The sequence below is a fragment of the Lagenorhynchus albirostris genome, chromosome 15 (genome assembly GCF_949774975.1).
Source record: "Lagenorhynchus albirostris chromosome 15, mLagAlb1.1, whole genome shotgun sequence".
Lineage (NCBI taxonomy): Eukaryota > Metazoa > Chordata > Mammalia > Artiodactyla > Delphinidae > Lagenorhynchus > Lagenorhynchus albirostris.
Window position 1 is genome coordinate 73,540,160 of NC_083109.1, and position 18,049 is coordinate 73,558,208.

The 18,049-nt window shown below is 38.8% G+C and overlaps 1 protein-coding gene and 1 pseudogene across 1 annotated transcript in view; one reads left to right on the forward strand and one right to left on the reverse strand.

Moving 5' to 3' along the window:
- Positions 1–815: 815 nt before the first annotated feature.
- On the reverse strand, positions 816–7,556 carry LOC132506290 (chromobox protein homolog 1-like; annotated as a pseudogene).
- Positions 6,919–18,049, forward strand: part of LOC132506147 (S-adenosyl-L-methionine-dependent tRNA 4-demethylwyosine synthase TYW1) — a 263,328-nt gene continuing 252,197 nt past the window's right edge. The window contains exon 1 of the mRNA XM_060124636.1: positions 6,919–7,077. The gene's annotated coding sequence lies outside the window, so the exon portion shown is untranslated. The remainder of the gene's footprint in view (positions 7,078–18,049) is intronic.

Sequence of the window (18,049 nt, forward strand, 5' to 3'; positions counted from 1 at the left end):
TTTCAAGAATCAGCACCTCTAGGACAGAATGACCTGCCTGTGTATACACTCCAATAAGACTTTTCCTCCTCAGCCGGCTTCAATCCCCCAAAATGACAGCTTCGGTAACTTCGTAACTGGCTTAGTCCTTTGCTGGGAACAGCATTATGCTGAGGCAGGGAACACCTTGGCTTCTAAGTTTCAGGCATTCGCAGCTTACAAACGATCTCTCACAGTCCTCATTTAGGTTGCCAATGACATTTTTTGAAAGGATAAAATATTCTGGACACAGAATCAAATCATCGTTAGTTGTTCTTTCCTTTGTTTCACCATTTACCCAATCAGGCCCCAGATTTTAACAAAAATGATCCTAACCCATCTCCCTTCTTCCCACCCCATCCCTCCCGCCCCAAATAATACACCAGTAATAGCCCAAAACTACATCCATGCTATGCTGTAAAAGTGCAGAGTTAACACTATTGGGAAGAAGGCTGTGGGTTGTGGAGATGCTCTTTGAAGATCTACAGTAGCTTCTGCTCTCCCACATCCCAGCCTGCAAGTTTTGTCCTATGTAGAAGGCCCTTTGCCTTTCTCAGTAAAGTTCAGAATGGGTGGCCTTGAAACACTGACCGTCCTTCCCCTCCACTGGGATGGGTGTGCAAACTATACAGCATAGAGCAGCTTTAAAGCACTTGGGCTGCTGTAGGGCACAGAAACTATACTGGCTCTTCAAAGGATATCTTCTCAAGCCACCTCCATGGTGTCAAGACAAGTAGAACTCTTTTCCCCACTCGAACCCCACGGTCAGACGTGACAAGGGCTGGTACTCAGGAAAGTTAATTCTTGTCATCTTTTTTGTCATCATCCTCCAAGGGGTAGGAATGCCACGTCAGCCTTTCCTCATAGGAGGATATGACAACCTGTGGGCACTTGAAATTGGCTTCCTTGGCAGGGCCCAGGTCAGCCTCATCAGAGTTTTTCCATTTCATCAGGAAAATGAGTTCTCCACTGGAGTCTATAGCTCCAATAATCTACTCCAGTTCCAAACCCTGAGCAAAGCCTCGTGGCTTTTCTGACTCTTCTTTCTTCTTTGGTTTGCTCTCCTCCCCCTTATCTTCCGAATCAGAATCAGCTTTGCGTTTGCCCCCCTCTGATTTGTCTGTCTCGTGTGCTGTTTCCTGTGACTGCAGGAACTCGGCAATGAGGTCGGGGCAATCCAGGTTTTCTTCTGGCTCCCAGGTGTCGTCCTCATCTGAGAACCCCTTCCGTTTTAGGAGGTGCTCCACTTGGCCCTTTACCACTCGATGGTCGAGAACTTTTCCTACCAAATATTCTTTTTCCTCTTCTTCTAGCACCTCCTCCACTTGCTGCTTGTTTTGTTTTTTCCCCACAGTGCCCGCCAGCTTTCTGCTATAAACGGTGACGCTGCTCACAGAGCAGCGCCCACGAGCCTCAGAAGAATCAGGGCCATGCTACTGGCGCTTTTTTTTGAGGAAAATAATTATTTAACAAGTAAACATGAAAACAATTGTTAAAAAGTCATGGCACAGACACATGGTAAGTCAGTTATAGACATTTAGTTAAGGTTATTAGGAGTTTTAATAAGCTAGGAAAATGCTTACATTTTTTTTTGAATTTCTGAATTTTATTTTATTTTTATACAGCAGGTTGTTTCTTCTTTTTTTTCAGTAAAATTTTGCAATTTATATCATTCCTGTCCATTTCTTTATTTTTTGAATTTTATTTACTTTTTACACAGCAGGTTCTTAGTAGTTATCCATTTTATACATATTAGTGTATATATGTCAATCCCAATCTCCCAATTCATCACAGCACCACCACCTCCCTCCACCGCTTTCCCCCCTTGGTGTCCACACATTTGTCCTCTACATCTGTGTCTCTATTTCTGCCCTGCAAATCGGTTCATCTGTACCATTTTTCTAGGTTCCACATATACGCATTAATATACGGTATTTGTTCTTCTCTTTCTAATGTACTTCACTCTGTATGACAGTCTCTAGGTCCATCCATGTCTCTACAAATGACCCAATTTTGTCCCTTTTTATGGCTGAGTAATATTCCATTGTATATATGTACCACATCTTCTTTATCCATTCGTCTGTTGATGGGCATTTAGGTTGCTTCCATGACCTGGCTATTGCAAATAGTGCTTCAATGAACATTGGGGTGCATGTGTCTTTCTGAATGATGGTTTTCTCTGGGTATAGGCCCAGCAGTGGGATTGCTGGGTCATATGGTAATTCTATGTTTACTTTTTCAAGGAACCTCCATACTGTTCTCCATAGTGGCTGTATCAATTTACATTCCCACCAACAGTGCAGGAGGGTTCCCTTTTCTCTACACCTTCTCCAGGATTTATTGTTTCTAGATTTTTGGATGATGGCCATTCTGACTGGTGTGAAGTGATACCTCATTGTGGTTTTGATTTGCATTTCTCTAATGATCAGTGATGTTGACCAGCTTTTCATGTGTTTGTTGGCCATCTGTATGTCTTCTTCGGAGAAATGTCTATTGAGGTCTTCTGCCCATTTTTCGATTGGGTTGTTTTTTTAATATTGAGCTGCATGAGCTGTTTATATATTTTGGAGATTAATCCTTTGTCCATTGATTTGTTTGCAAATATTTTCTCCCATTCTGAGGGTTGTCTTCTCATCTTGTTTGTAGTTTCCTTTGCTGTGCAAAAGCTTTTAAGTTTCATTAGGTCTCATTTGTTTATTTTTGCTTTTATTTCCATTACTCTAGGAGTTGGATCAAAAAAGATCTTGCTGTGATTTATGTCAAAGAGTGTTCTTCCTATGTTTTCCTCTAAGAGTTTTATAGTGTCCAGTCTTACATTTAGGTCTCTAATACATTTTGAGTTTATTTTTGTGTATGGTGTTAGGGAGTGTTCTAATTTCATTCTTTTACATGTAGCTGTCTAGTTTTCCCAGCACCACTTATTGAAGAGACTGTCTTTTCTCCATTGTATATCCTTGCCTCCTTTGTCATAGATTAGTTGACCATAGGTGTGTGGGTTTATCTCTGGGCTTTCTGTCCTGTTCCATTGATCTATATTTCTGCTTTTGTGCCAGTACCATATTGTCTTGATTACTGTAGCTTTGTAGTATAGTCTGAAGTCAGGGAGTCTGATTCCTCCAGCTCATTTTTTTCCCTCAAGACTGCTTTGGCTATTTGGGGTCTTTTGTGTCTCCATACAAATTTTAAGATTTTCTATTCTAGTTCTGTAATAAATGCCACTGGTAATTTGATAGGGATTGCATCGAATCTGTAGATTGCTTTGGGTAATAGAGTCATTTTCACAGTATTGAGTCTTCCAACCCAAGAACATGGTATATCTCTCCATCTGTTTGTGTCATCTTTGATTTCTTTCATCAGTGTCTTATAGTTTTCAGCATACAGGTCTTTTGTCTCCCTAGGTAGGTTGATTCCTAGGTATTTTATTCTTTTTGTTGCAATGGTGAATGAGATTGTTTCCTTAATTTCTCTCTCTGATCATTGTTGTTAGTGTATAGGAATGCAAGATATTTCTGTGCATTAATTTTGTATCCTGCAACTTTACCAAATTCATTGATTAGCTCTAGTTTTCTGGTGGCATCCTTAGGATTCTCTATGTATAGTATCATATCATTGGCAAACAGTGACAGTTTTACTTCTTCTTTTCTAATTTGTATTCCTTTTATTTCTTTTTCTTGTCTGATTGCCATGGCTAGGACTTCCAAAACTATGTTGAATAATAGTGGTGAGAGTGGACATCCTTGTCTTGTTCCTGATCTTAGAGGAAATGCTTTCAGTTTTTTACCATTGAGAATGATGTTTGCTATGGATTTGTCATATATGGTCTTTATTATGTTGAGGTAGTTTCCCTCTATGCCCATTTTCTGGAGAGTTTTTATCATAAATGGGTGTTGAATTTTGTAAAAGTTTTTTTCTGCATCTATTGAAATGATCATATGGATTTTATTTTTCAATTTGTTAATATGGTGTATCATATTGAATGATTTGCATATATTGAAGAATCCTTGCATCCCTGGGATAAATCCCACTTGATCATGGTGCACGATCGTTTTAATATGTTGTTGGATTCTGCTTGCTGGTATTTTGTTGAGGATTTTTGCATCTATATTCATCAGTGATATTGGTCTGTAATTTTTTTTTGTAGTATCTTTGTCTGGTTTTCTTATCAGGGTGATGGTGGCCTCATAGAATGAGTTTGGGAGTGTTCCTTCCTCTGCAATTTTTTTGGAAGAGTTTGAGAAGGATGGGTGTTAGCTCTTCTCTAAATGTTTGATAGAATTCACCTGTGAAGGCTTCTGGTCCTGAACTTTTGTTTGTTGGAAGATTTTTAATCACAGTTTCAATTTCATTACTTGTGATTGGTCTGTTCATATTTTCTATTTCTTCCTGGTTCTGTCTTGGACGGTAATACCTTTCTAAGAATTTGTCCATTTCTTCCAGGTTGTCCATTTTAGTGGCATAGAGTTGCTTGTAGTAGTCTCTTAGGATACTTTGTATTTCTGTGGTGTCTGTTGTAACTTCTCCTTTTTCATTTGTAATTTTATTGATTTGAGTCCTCTCCCTCTTTTTCTTGATGAGTTGGCTAATGGTTTATCAATTTTGTTTATCTTCTCAAAGAACCAGCTTTTAGTTTTATTGACCTTTGCTATTGTTTTTTGTTTCTATTTCATTTATTTCTTATCTGATCTTTATGATTTCTTTCCTTCTGCTAACTTTGGGTTTTGTTTGTTCTTCTTTCTCTAGTTCCTTTAGGTGTAAGGTAGATTGTTTATTTGAGATTTTTCTTATTTCTTGAGGTAGGTCTGTTTTGCTATAAACTTCCCTCTTAGAACTGCTTTTGCTGCGTCCCATAGGTTTTGGATCACCGTGTTTTCATTGTCATTTGTCTCTAGGTATTTTTTGATTTCCTCAGTGATCTCTTGGTTATTTAGTAATGTATTGTTTAGCCTCCATGTGTTTGTGTTTTTTACTTTTTTTCCCCCTGTAATTGATTTCTAACCTCATAGTTTTGTGGTCGGAAAAGATACTTGATTTCAATTTTCTTAAATTTACTTAGGCTTGATTTGTGACCCAAGATGTGATCTACCCTGGAGAATGTTCTGTGCACACTTGAGAAGAAAGTGTAACCTGCTGTTTTTGGATGGAATGTCCTATAAATATCAATTAAATCTATCTGGTCTATTGTGTCATTTAAAGCTTCTGCTTCCTTATTAATTTTCTATTTGGATGATCTGTCCATTGGTGTAAGTGAGGTGTTAAATTCCCCCACTATTATTGTGTTACTGTTGATTTCCTCTTTTATAGCTGTTAGCATTTGCCTTATGTATTGTGGTGCTCCTACGTTGGGTACATATATATTTATAATTGTTATATCTTCCTCTTGGATTGATCCCTTGATCATTATGTAGTGTCCTTCCTTGTCTCTTGTAACATTCTTTATTGTAAAGTCTATTTTATCTGATATGAGTATTGCTACTCCAGCTCTCTTTTGATTTCCATGTGCATGGAATATCTTTTTCCATCCCTTCACTTTTAGTCTGTATGTGTCCCTAGGTCTGAAGTGGGTCTCTTGTAGACAGCATATATATGGGTCTTGTTTTTGTATCCATTCAGCAAGCCTGTGTCTTTTGGTTGGAGCATTTAATCCATTCATGTTTAAGGTAATTATTGGTATGTATGTTCCTATTACCATTTTCTTAATTGTTTTGGGTTTGTTTTTTTAGGTCCTTCTCTTCTCTTGTGCTTCCGACTTAGAGAAGTTCCTTTAGCATTTGTTGTAGAGCTGGTTTGGTGGTGCTGAATTCTCTTAGCTTTTGCTTGTCTGTAAAGCTTTTGATTTCTCCATCGAATCTGAATGAGATCCTTGTTGGGTAGAGTAATCTTGGTTGCAGGTTCTTCCCTTTCATCACTTTAAGTATGTCATGCCACTCCCTTCTGGCTTATAGTTTCTGCTGAGAAATCAACTGTTAGCCTTATGGGAGTTCCCTTGTATGTTATTAGTCAGTTTTCCCTTGTTGCTTTCAAATTTTTTCTTTGTCTTTAATTTTTTGCCAACTTGATTACTATGTGTCTCGGCATGTTTCTCTTTAGGTTTATCCTGTTTGGGACTCTCTGCACTTCCTGGACTTGGGTGGCTATTTCCTTTCCCATGTTAGGGAAGTTTTCAACTATAATCTCTTTAAGTATTTTCTCGTGTCCTTTCTCTCTCTTCTCCTTCTGGGACCCCTATAATGTGAATGTTGTTGCATTTAATGTTGTCCCAGAGGTCTCTTAGACCCTCTTCATTTCTTTTCTTTCTTTTTTATTTATTCTGTTCTGCAGCAGTGAATTCCACTGTCCTGTCTTCCAGGTCACTTATCCGTTCTTCTGCCTCAGTTATTCTGCTATTGATTCCTTCTAGTGTAGTTTTCATTTCAGTTATTGTATTGTTCATCTCTGTTTGTTTGTTAATTCTTCTAGGTCTTTGTTAAACATTTCTTGTATCTTCTCGATCTTTGCCTCCATTCTTTTTCCGAGGTCCTGGATTATCTTCACTATCATTACTCTGAATTCTTTTTCTGGAAGGTTGCCTATCTTCACTTCATTTAGTTGTTTTTCTGGGGTTTTATCTTATTCCTTCACCTGGTACAAAGTTCTCTGCCTTTTCATTTTGTCTGTGTTTCTGTGAATGTAGTTTTCCTTCCACAGGCTGCAGAATTGTAGTTCTTCTTGCTTCTGCTTCTGCCCTCTGGTGGATGAGGTTATCTTAGAAGCTTGTGCAAGCTTCCTGATGGGAGGGACTGGTGGTGGGTAGAGCTGGCTGTTGCCCTGGTGGGCAGAGCTCAGTAAAGCTTTAATCCGCTTGTCTGCTGATGGGTGGGGCTGGGTTCCCTCGCTGTTGGTTCTTTGGCCTGAGGCAACCCAGCACTGGAGCCTACCCAGCTCTTTGATGGGGCTAAGGGCAGACTCTGGGACGGCTCACACCAAGGACTACTTCCCAGAACTTCTGCTGCCCGTGTCCTTGTCCACACGGTGAGCCACAGCCACCCCCCGCCTCTGCAGGAGACCCTCCAACACTAGCAGGTAGGTCTGGTTCAGTATCCTATGGGGTCACTGCTCCTTCCCCTGGGTCGCGATGCACACACTACTTTGTGTGTGCCTTCCAAGAATGGAGTCTCTCTCTGTTTCCCCCAGTCCTGTCAAAGCCCTGCAATTAAATCCCACTAGCCTTCAACCTCTGAATCTCTAGGAATTCCTCCTCCCGTTGCCGGATCTCCAGGTTGGGAACCCTGACTTGGGGCTCAGAACCTTCACTCCAGCGGGTGGACTTCAGTGGTATAAGTGTTCTCCAGTTTGTGAGTCACCCACCCTGCCATTATGGGATTTGATTTTATTGTGATTGCACCCCTCCTAAGCATCTCATTGCTTCTCCTTTGTCTTTGGATGTGGGGTATCTTTTTTGGTGAGCTCCAGTATCTTCCTGTAGATGATTGTTCAGCAGTTAGTTGTGATTCTGGTGCTCTCGCAAGAGAGAGTGAGAGCACGTCCTTCTACTCCGCCATCTTGAACCAATCCCTACTGGCACTTCTTGTTGGGCTGGCTGGGGGAGTCTTGCCCATTGGAATTTTGACACAGGTGTAAAAGCAATTCAGTGAAGGATGACTAGTCCTTTCAATAAATGGCGCTGAAGCAACTGGACATTCATAGAAAAAAAATTGTACTTTGACCTAAGTCCCATATGTTATGCAAAAATTAACTCAAAATGGATCATGTCAACATAAAACTATAAAACATTAGAAGAAAACATAGGAGGCTTCCCTGGTGGCACAGTGGTTAAGAATCCTCCTGCCAAAAGACCTGTACTCAGAAAACTGTAAGAGACTGATGAAAGAAATCAAAGATGACACAAACGGAGAGAGAGAATTCTTAGATTGGAAGAATCAATATTGTGAAAATGACTATACTACCCAAAGCAATCTACAGATTCGATGCAATCCCTATCAAATTACCAGTGGCATTTTTTACAGAACTAGAACAAAAAATCTTAAAATTTGTATGGAGACACAAAAGACCCCGAATAGCCAAAGCAGTCTTGAGGGAAAAAAATGAGCTGGAGGAATCAGACTCCCTGACTTCAGACTATACTACAAAGCTACAGTAATCAAGACAAAAAGGTACTGGCACAAAAACAGAAATATAGATCAATGGAACAGGATAGAAAGCCCAGAGGTAAACCCACACACCTATGGTCAACTAATCTATGACAAAGGAGGCAAGGATATACAATGGAGAAAAGACAGTCTCTTCAGTAAGTGGTTCTGAGAAAACTGCACAGCTACATGTAAAAGAATGTAATTCTCCCTAACACCATACAGAAAAATAAATTCAAAATGTATTAGAGACCTAAATGTAAGACTGGACACTATAAAACTCTTAGAGGAAAACATAGGAAGAACACTCTTTGACATAAATCACAGCAAGATCTTTTTTGATCCAACTCCTACAGTAATGGAAATAAAAACAAAAATAAACAAATGGGACCTAATGAAACTTAAAAGCTTTTGCAAAGCAAAGGAAACTACAAACAAGATGAGAAGACAACCCTCAGAATGGGAGAAAATATTTGCAAACAAATCAATGGACAAAGGATTAATCTCCAAAATATATAAACAGCTCATGCAGCTCAATATTAAAAAAACAAACAACCCAACCCAAAAATGGGCAGAAGACCTCAATAGACATTTCTCCAAAGAAGACATACAGATGGCCAACAAACACATGAAAAGCTGGTCAACATCACTGATCATTAGAGAAATGCAAATCAAAACCACAATGAGGTATCACCTCACACCAGTCAGAATGGCCATCATCCAAAAATCTAGAAACAATAAATCCTGGAGAAGGTGTAGAGAAAAGGGAACCCTCCTGCACTGTTGGTGGGAATGTAAATTGATACAGCCACTATGGAGAACAGTATGAAGGTTCCTTGAAAAAGTAAACATAGAATTACCATATGACCCAGCAATCCCACTGCTGGGCCTATACCCAGAGAAAACCATCATTCAAAAAGACACATGCACCCCAATGTTCATTGAAGCACTATTTGCAATAGCCAGGTCATGGAAGCAACCTAAATGCCCATCAACAGACGAATGGATAAAGAAGATGTGGTACATATATACAATGGAATACTACTCAGCCATAAAAAGGGACAAAACTGGGTCATTTGTAGAGATGTGGATGGACCTAGACTGTCATACAGAGTGAAGTAAGTCAGAAAGAGAAAAACAAATATCATGTATTAATGCATGGAAAAATGTTACAGATGAACTGGTTTGCAAGAAGAAATAGAGACACAGATGTAGAGAACAAATGTATGGACACCAAGGGGGGAAAGCCGGGGGTGGTGGTGCTGCTGTGATGAATTGTGAGATTGGGATTGACATATATACACTAATACGTATAAAATAGATAACTCATAAGAACCTGCTGTATAAAAAAATAAAATGTAAAAATGTAAAAATAATTTTAAAAAATAAAATTAAAAACAAAACAAATAAATAAACAAAAAGAATCTGCCTGGGAAAAGTCTGGACCTGCCGAAGTGGCAAGAGACTTTTTCTTCCCTCTTTGTTTCCTGGTGCGCGAGGAGAGGGGATTAAGAGCGCTGCTTAAAGGAGCTCCAGAGAAGGGCGCGAGCCGCAGCTAACAGTGCGGACCCCAGAGATGGGCATGAGACGCTAAGGCTGCTGCTGCCGCCGCCACCAAGAAGCCTGTGTGCAAGCACAGGTCACTCTCCACACCTCCCTTCTGGGGAGCCTGTGCAGCCCACCACTGCCAGGGTCACGGGATCCAGGGACAACTTCCCCAGGAGAACGCACAGCACGCCTCAGGCTGCTGCAACATCATGCTGGCCTCTGCCACCGCAGGCTCGCCCCGCACTCCGTACCCCTCCCTCCCCCCGGCCTGAGTGAGCCAGAGCCCCCGAATCAGCAGCTCCTTTAACCTCGTCCTGTCTGAGCGAAGAACAGACGCTCTCCGGCGACCTACACGCAGAGGTGGGGCCAAATCCAAAGCTGAGTCCCAGGAGCTGTGAGAACAAAGAAGAGAAAGGGAAATCTCTCCCAGAAACCTCAGAAGCAGCAGATTAAAGCTCCACGATCAACTTGATGTACCCTGCATCTGTGGAATACATGAATAGACAACCAATCATCCCAAATTGAGGAGGTGGACTTTGAGAGCAAGATTTATGATTCTTCCCCCTTTCCTCTTTTTGTGAGTGTGTATGTGCATGCTTCTGTGTGAGATTTTGTCTGTGTAGCTTTGCTTTCACCATTTGTCCTAGGGTTCTATCCGTCCGATTTTGTTTACTTAAAAAAATTTTTTTTCTTAATAATTATTTTTTATTTTAATAACTTTATTTTATCTTACTTTATTTTTTCTTTTATCCTCTTTCTTTCTCTCTTTCTACTTTTTCTCCCTTTTATTCTGAGCTGTGTGGATGAAAGGCTCTTGGTGCTGCAGCCAGGAGTCAGTGCTGTGCCTCTGAGGAGGAAGACAGGAACACAACCCCACCCATTAGCAGAGAGGCTGCCTAAAATCATAGTAAGTCCACAGACACCCCAAAACACACTGCAAGACGTGGACCTGCCCACTAGAAAGACAAGATCCAGCCTCATCCACCAGAACACAGGCACTAGTCCCCTCCACCAGGAAGCCTACACAACCCACTGAACCAACTTTAGCCACTGGGGACAGACACCAAAAACAATGGGAACTACGAACCTGCAGTCTGCAAAAAGGAGACCCCAAACACAGTAAGATAAGCAAAATGAGAAGACAGAAAAACACACAGCAGATGAAGGAGCAAGATAAAAACCCACCAGACCTAACAAATGAAGAGGAAATAGGCAGTCTACCTGAAAAAGGATTCAGAATAATGATAGTAAAGATGACCCCAAATCTTGGAAATAGAATAGAGAAAATACAAGAAACATTTAACAAGGACCTAGAAGAACTACAGATGAAACAAGCAATGATGAACAACACAATAAATGAAATGAAAAATACTCTAGAAGGGATCAATAGCAGAATAACTGAGGCAGAAGAACGGATAAGTTACCTGGAAGATAAAATAGTGGAAATAACTACTGCAGAGCAGAATAAAGAAAAAAGAATGAAAAGAACTGAGGACAGTCTCAGAGACCTCTGGGACAACATTAAATGCACCAACATTCGAATTATAGGGGTTCCAGAAGAAGAAGAGAAAAAGAAAGGGACTGAGAAAATATTTGAAGAGATTATAGTTGAAAACTTCCCTAATGTGGGAAAGGCAATAGTTAATCAAGTCCAGGAGGCACAGAGAGTCCCATACAGGATAAATCCAAGGAGAAACACGCCAAGACACATATTAATCAAACTGTCAAAAATTAAATACAAACAAAACATATTAAAAGCAGCAAGGGAAAAACAACAAATAACACACAAGGGAATCCCCATAAGGTTAACAGCTGATCTTTCAGCAGAAACTCTGCAAGCCAGAAGGGAGTGGCAGGACATATTTAAAGTGATGAAGGAGAAAAACCTACAACCAAGATTACTCTACCCAGCAAGGATCTCATTCAGATTTGATGGAGAAATTAAAACCTTTACAGACAAAAGCTGAGAGAGTCCAGCACCATCAAACCAGCTTTACAACAAATGCTAAAGGATCTTCTCTAGACAGGAAACACAAGAGAAGAAAAGACCTACAATAACAAACCCAAAACAATTAAGAAAATGGGAACAGGAACATACATATTGATAATTACCTTAAATGTAAATGGATTACATGCTCCCACCAAAAGACACAGACTGGCTGAATGGATACAAAAACAAGATCCATATATATGCTGTCTACAAGAGACCCACTTCAGACCTAGAGACACATACAGACTGAAAGTGACGGGATGGAAAAAGATATTCCATGCACATGGAAATCAAAAGAAAGCTGGAGTAGCAATTCTCATATCAGACAAAATAGACTTTAAAACAAAGACTATTAGAAGAGACAAAGAAGGACACTACATAATGATCAAGGGATCGATCCAAGAAGAAGATATAACAATTGTAAATATTTATGCACCCAACATAGGAGCACCTCAATACATAAGGCAAATACTAACAGCCATAAAAGGGGAAGTGGACAGTAACACATTCATAGTAGGGGGCTTTAACACCCCACTTTCACAAATGGACAAATCATCCAAAATGAAAATAAATAAGGAAACACAAGCTTTAAATGACACATTAAACAAGATGGACTTAATTGACATTTATAGGACATTCCATCCAAAAACAACAGAATACACACTGTTCTCAAGTACTCATGGAACATTCTCCAGGATAGATCATATCTTGGGTCACAAATCAAGCCTTGGTAAATTTAAGAAAATTGAAATTGTATCAAGTATCTTTTCCAACCACAACGTTATGAGACTAGATAGCAATTACAGGAAAAGATCTGTAAAAAATACAAACACATGGAGGCTAAACAATACACTACTTCATAACGAAGTGATCACTGAAGAAATCAAAGAGGAAATAAAAAAATACCTAGAAACAAATGACAATGGAGACTCGACCACCCAAAACCTATGGGATGCAGCGAAAGCAGTTCTAAGAGGGAAGTTTATAGCAATACAATCCTACCTTAAGAAACAGGAATCATCTCGAATAAGCAACCTAACCTTGCACCTAAAGCAATTAGAGAAAGAAGGACAAAAAACCCCCCAAAGTTAGCAGAAGGAAAGAAATCATAAAGATCAGATAAGAAATAAATGAAAAAGAAATGAAGGAAACGATAGCAAAGATCAATAAAACTAAAACGTGGTTCTTTGAGAAGATAAACAAAATTGATAAACCATTAGCCAGACTCATCAAGAAAAAAAGGGAGAAGATTCAAATCAATAGAATTAGAAATGAAAAAGGAGAAGTAACAACTGACACCGCAGAAATACAAAAGATCATGAAAGATTACTACAAGCAACTCTGTGCCAATAAAATGGACAACCTGGAAGAAATGGACAAATTCTTAGAAATGCACAACCTGCCAAGATTGAACCAGGAAGAAATAGAAAATATAAACAGGCCAATCACAAGTAATGAAACTGAAGCTGTGATTAAAAATCTTCCAATAAACAAAAGCTCAGGACCAGATGGCTTAACAGGCGAATTCTATCAAACATTTAGAGAAGAGCTAACACCTGTCCTTCTCAAACTCTTCCAAAATATAGCAGAGGGAGGAACACTCCCAAACTCATTCTACGAGGCCACCATCACCCTGATACCAAAACCAGACAAGGATGTCACAAAGAAAGAAAACTAAAGGCCAATATCACTGATGAACATAGATGCAAAAATCCTCAACAAAATACTAGCAAACAGAATCCAACAGCACATTAAAAGGATCATACACCATGATCAAGTGGAGTTTATTCCAGGAATGCAAGGATTCTTCAATATATGCAAATCAATCAATGTGATACACCATATTAACAAACTGAAGGAGAAAACCCATATGGTCATCTCAATAGATGCAGAGAAAGCTTTCGACAAAATTCAACACCCATTTATGATAAAACCTCTCCAGAAAGTAGACATAGAGGGAACTTTCCTCAACATAATAAAGGCCATATATGACAAACCCACAGCCAACATCGTCCTCAATGGTGAAAAACTGAAAGCATTTCCACTAAGATCAGGAACCAGACAAGGTTGCCCACTCTCACCACTCTTATTCAACATAGTTTTGGAAGTTGTAGCCACAGCAATCAGAGAAGTAAAGGAAATAAAAGGAATCCAAATCAGAAAAGAAGAAGTAAAGCTGTCACTGTTTGCAGATGACATGATACTATACATAGAGAATCCTAAAGATGCTACCAGAAAACTACTAGAGCTAATTAATGAATTTGGTAAAGTAGCAGGATACAAAATTAATGCACAGAAATCTCTGGCATTCCTATACACTAATGATGAAAAATCCGAAAGTGAAATCAAGAAAAGACTCCCATTTACCATTGCAACAAAAAGACTAAAATATCTAGGAATAAAACTACCTAGGGAGGTAAAAGACCTGTATGCAGAAAACTGTTAAGACACTGATAAAAAAAAATTAAAGATTATACTGACATATGGAGAGATATACCATGTTGTTGGACTGGAAGAATCAATATTGTGAAAATGACTCTACCACCCAAAGCAATCTACAGATCCAATGCAATCCCTATCAAATTACCAATGGCATTTTTTACGGAACTAGAACAAAAAATCTTAGAATTTGTATGGAGACACAAAAGACCTGGAATAGCCATAGCAGGCTTGAAGGAAAAAAAACGGAGCTGGAGGAATCAGACTCCCTGACTTCAGACTATACTACAAAGCTACAGTAATCAAGACAATCTGGTACTGGCACAAAAACAGAAATATAGATCAATGGAACAGGATAGAAAGCCCAGAGGTAAACCCACACACCTATGGTCAACTAATCTATGACAAAGGTGGCAAGGATATACAATGGAGAAGAGGCAGTCTCCTCAATAAGTGGTGCTGGGAAAACTGGACAGCTACATGTAAAAGAATGAAATTAGAACACTCTCTAACACCATACAGAAAAATAAATTCAAAATGTATTAGAGACCTAAATGTAAGACTGGACACTATAAAACTCTTAGAGGAAAACATAGGAAGAACACTCTTTGACATAAATCACAGCAAGATCTTTTTTGATCCAACTCCTAGAGTAATGGAAATAAAAACAAAAATAAACAAATGAGACCTAATGAAACTTAAAAGCTTTTGCACAGCAAAGGAAACGATAAACAAGATGAAAAGACAACCCTCAGAATGGGAGAAAGTATTTGCAAACGAATCAATGGACAAAGGATTAATCTCCAAAATATATAAACAGCTCATGCAGCTCAATAATATTAAGAAAAAAACAACCGAATCTAAAAATTGGCAGAAGACCTCAATAGACATTTCTCCAAAGAAGACATACAGATGGCCAACAAACACATGAAAAGCTGGTCAACATCACTAATCATTAGAGAAATGCAAATCAAAACTACAATGAGGTATCACCTCACACCATTTAGAATGGGCATCATCAGGAAATCTACAAACAACAAATGCTGGAGAGGGTGTGGAGAAAAGGGAACCCTCCTGCACTGTTGGTGGGAATGTAAACTGATACAGCCACTATGGAGAACAGTATGAAGGTTCCTTAAAAAACTAAAAATAGAATTACCATATGATCCAGCAATCCCACTACTGGGCATATACCCAAAGAAAACCATAATTCAAAAAGACACATGCACCCCAATGTTCATTGCAGCACTATTTACAATAGCCAGGTCATGGAAGCAACCTAAATGCCCTTCAACAGACAAATGGATAAAGAAGATGTGGTACATATATACAATGGAATATTACTCATCCATTAAAAGGAACAAAATTGGGTCATTTGTTGAGACATGGATGGATCTAGAGACTGTTATACAACGTGAAGTAAGTCAGAAAGAGGAAAACAAATATTGTATATATGTGGAACCTAGAAAAATTTTACAGATGAACCAGTTTGCAGGGCAGAAATTGAGACACAGATGTAGAGGACAAACATATGGACACCAAGGGAGAAAGCGGCGGGGGGTGGTGTGGTGGTGGTGTGTTGAATTGGGCGATTGGGATTGACATGTATACACTGATGTGTATAAAATTGATGACTAATAACCTGCTGTATAAAAAAATAAAATTCAAAAATAAGATTAATATATAGAAATCTGTTGCTTTTCTATACACTAATAATCAACTATCAGAAAGAGAAAACAAGAAAACAATTCCATTTAAAATCACATCAAACAGAATATAGACCTAGGAATAAACTTAACAAGGTGAAAGACCTATACTCTGAAAACTATAAAATATTGATGAAGGAAACTGAAAGATGACATGAAATGGAAAGATGTCCTGTGATCATAGATTGGAAGAATTAATATTGTTAAAGTGTCCTTACTACCCAAAGCAATCTACAGATTTAATGCAATTCCTATCAAAATACCCATGACATTTTTCACAGGCCTAGAACAAATAATCCTAAAATTTATATGGAACCATAAAAGACCCCAAATAGTCAAAGCAATCTTGAGGGAAAACAAACAAAGAAAGCTGGAGGTATCATGCTCTCTGACTGCAGACTGTACTGCAAACCTACAGTAATCAGAACAGTATAGTACTGGCACAAAAACAGACACATAGATCAATGGAACATGATAGAGAGCCCAGAAATAAACCCATGCACTTATGGCCAATTTATCTATAACAAAGGATACAAGAAAACACAATGGGGAAAAGACATTCTCTTCAATATGTGGTCCTGGGAAAACTGAACAGCTACATGGAGAAAAAGACAGTTTGTTCAAAAATTATACTTGGAAATTTCCATACCACACTCTCAAAAATTATTAGGATAACTGGACATAAAATCAATAAGAAATGGAAGAGTTGAAAAACACTATCAAAAATTGAATCTGGGGCTTCCCTGGTGGTGCAGTGGTTGAGAGTCCGCCTGCCGATGCAGGGGACATGGGTTCGTGCCCCAGTCCGGGAAAATCCCACATGCCGCGGAGCGGCTAGGCCCGTGAGCCATGGCCTCTGAGCCTGCGTGTCCGGAGCCTGTGCTCCGCAATGGGAGAGGCCACAACAGTGAGAGGCCCGTGTACCACAGAAAAAAAAAAAAAATTGAACCTGATGTTTATTCAGTTAACTCCACACGGTAGCAGCAGATTACACATTCTTTTCAAGCACACTTGGAACATTGTCAGGATGTTACACTATAAGACTGAAATTGAAGACGACACACACAGATGGAAAAGTATAATGTGTTCATGGACTAGAATAACCAATATTGCTAAAATGATCATACCACCCAAGGCAATCTACAGATTCAATGCAATCTCTATCAAAATACCAATGGCATATTTCACAGAACTAGAATAAATAATTCTAACATTTGTATGGAAACACAAAAGACCCCAAATAGCCAAAGCAATCTTGAGAAAGAACAGAGCTGTTGGTATAACACTCCCTGACTTCAAACTATACTACAAAGCTACAGTAATCAAAACAGTAAAGTACTGGCACAAAAACAGACACACAGATCAATGGAATAGAATAGACAGCCCAGATACAAACTCACACACGTATAGCTAATTGATCTATGAGAAAGGAAGCAAAAATATACAATGGGGAAAAGATAGTCTATGCAATAAGTTGTGCTGGGAAAACTGGACAGGTACATATAAATCAATGAAATTCGAACATTTTCTCACATCATATACAAAAATAAACTCAAAATGGATTAAAGACCTAAACTTAAGACTGGAAACCATAAAACTCCTAGAGGAAAATGTAGGCAGAATACTCTTTGTCATAAATCATAGCAATATTCTTTTAGATCTGTCTCCTAAGGCAAAGAAACAAAAGAAAAAATAAACAAATGGGACCTAATTACACTTAAAAGCTTTTGCACAGCAAAGGAAACTCTTGACAATACAAAAAGACAGCCTACTGAATGGGAGAAAATATTTGCAAATGATATCACTGATAAGGAGTTAACATCCAAAATATATAAACAGTTTATTTAACTCAGTATCAAACAAAAAAATAACCTGATTTTAAAAATGGGCAGAAGACCTGAATAGACATTTTTCCAAAGAAGACATACAGATGGCCAACAGGCACATGAAAATATGCTCAATATTGCTAATCACCAGAGAAATGCAAATCAAACCCACAATGAGATATCACCTCACACCCATCAGAATGGCTATCATCAAAAAGACCATAAATAAGAAATGTTGGTGAGGATGTGGGAAAAGGGAACCCTTGTACACTATTGGTAGGAATGTAAATTGGTGCAACCACTGTTGAAAGCAGTATGGAGGTTCCTCAAAAAACTAAAAATAGAACTACCATATGATCCAGCAATCCCACTGCTGGGCATATATCTGAAGAAAAG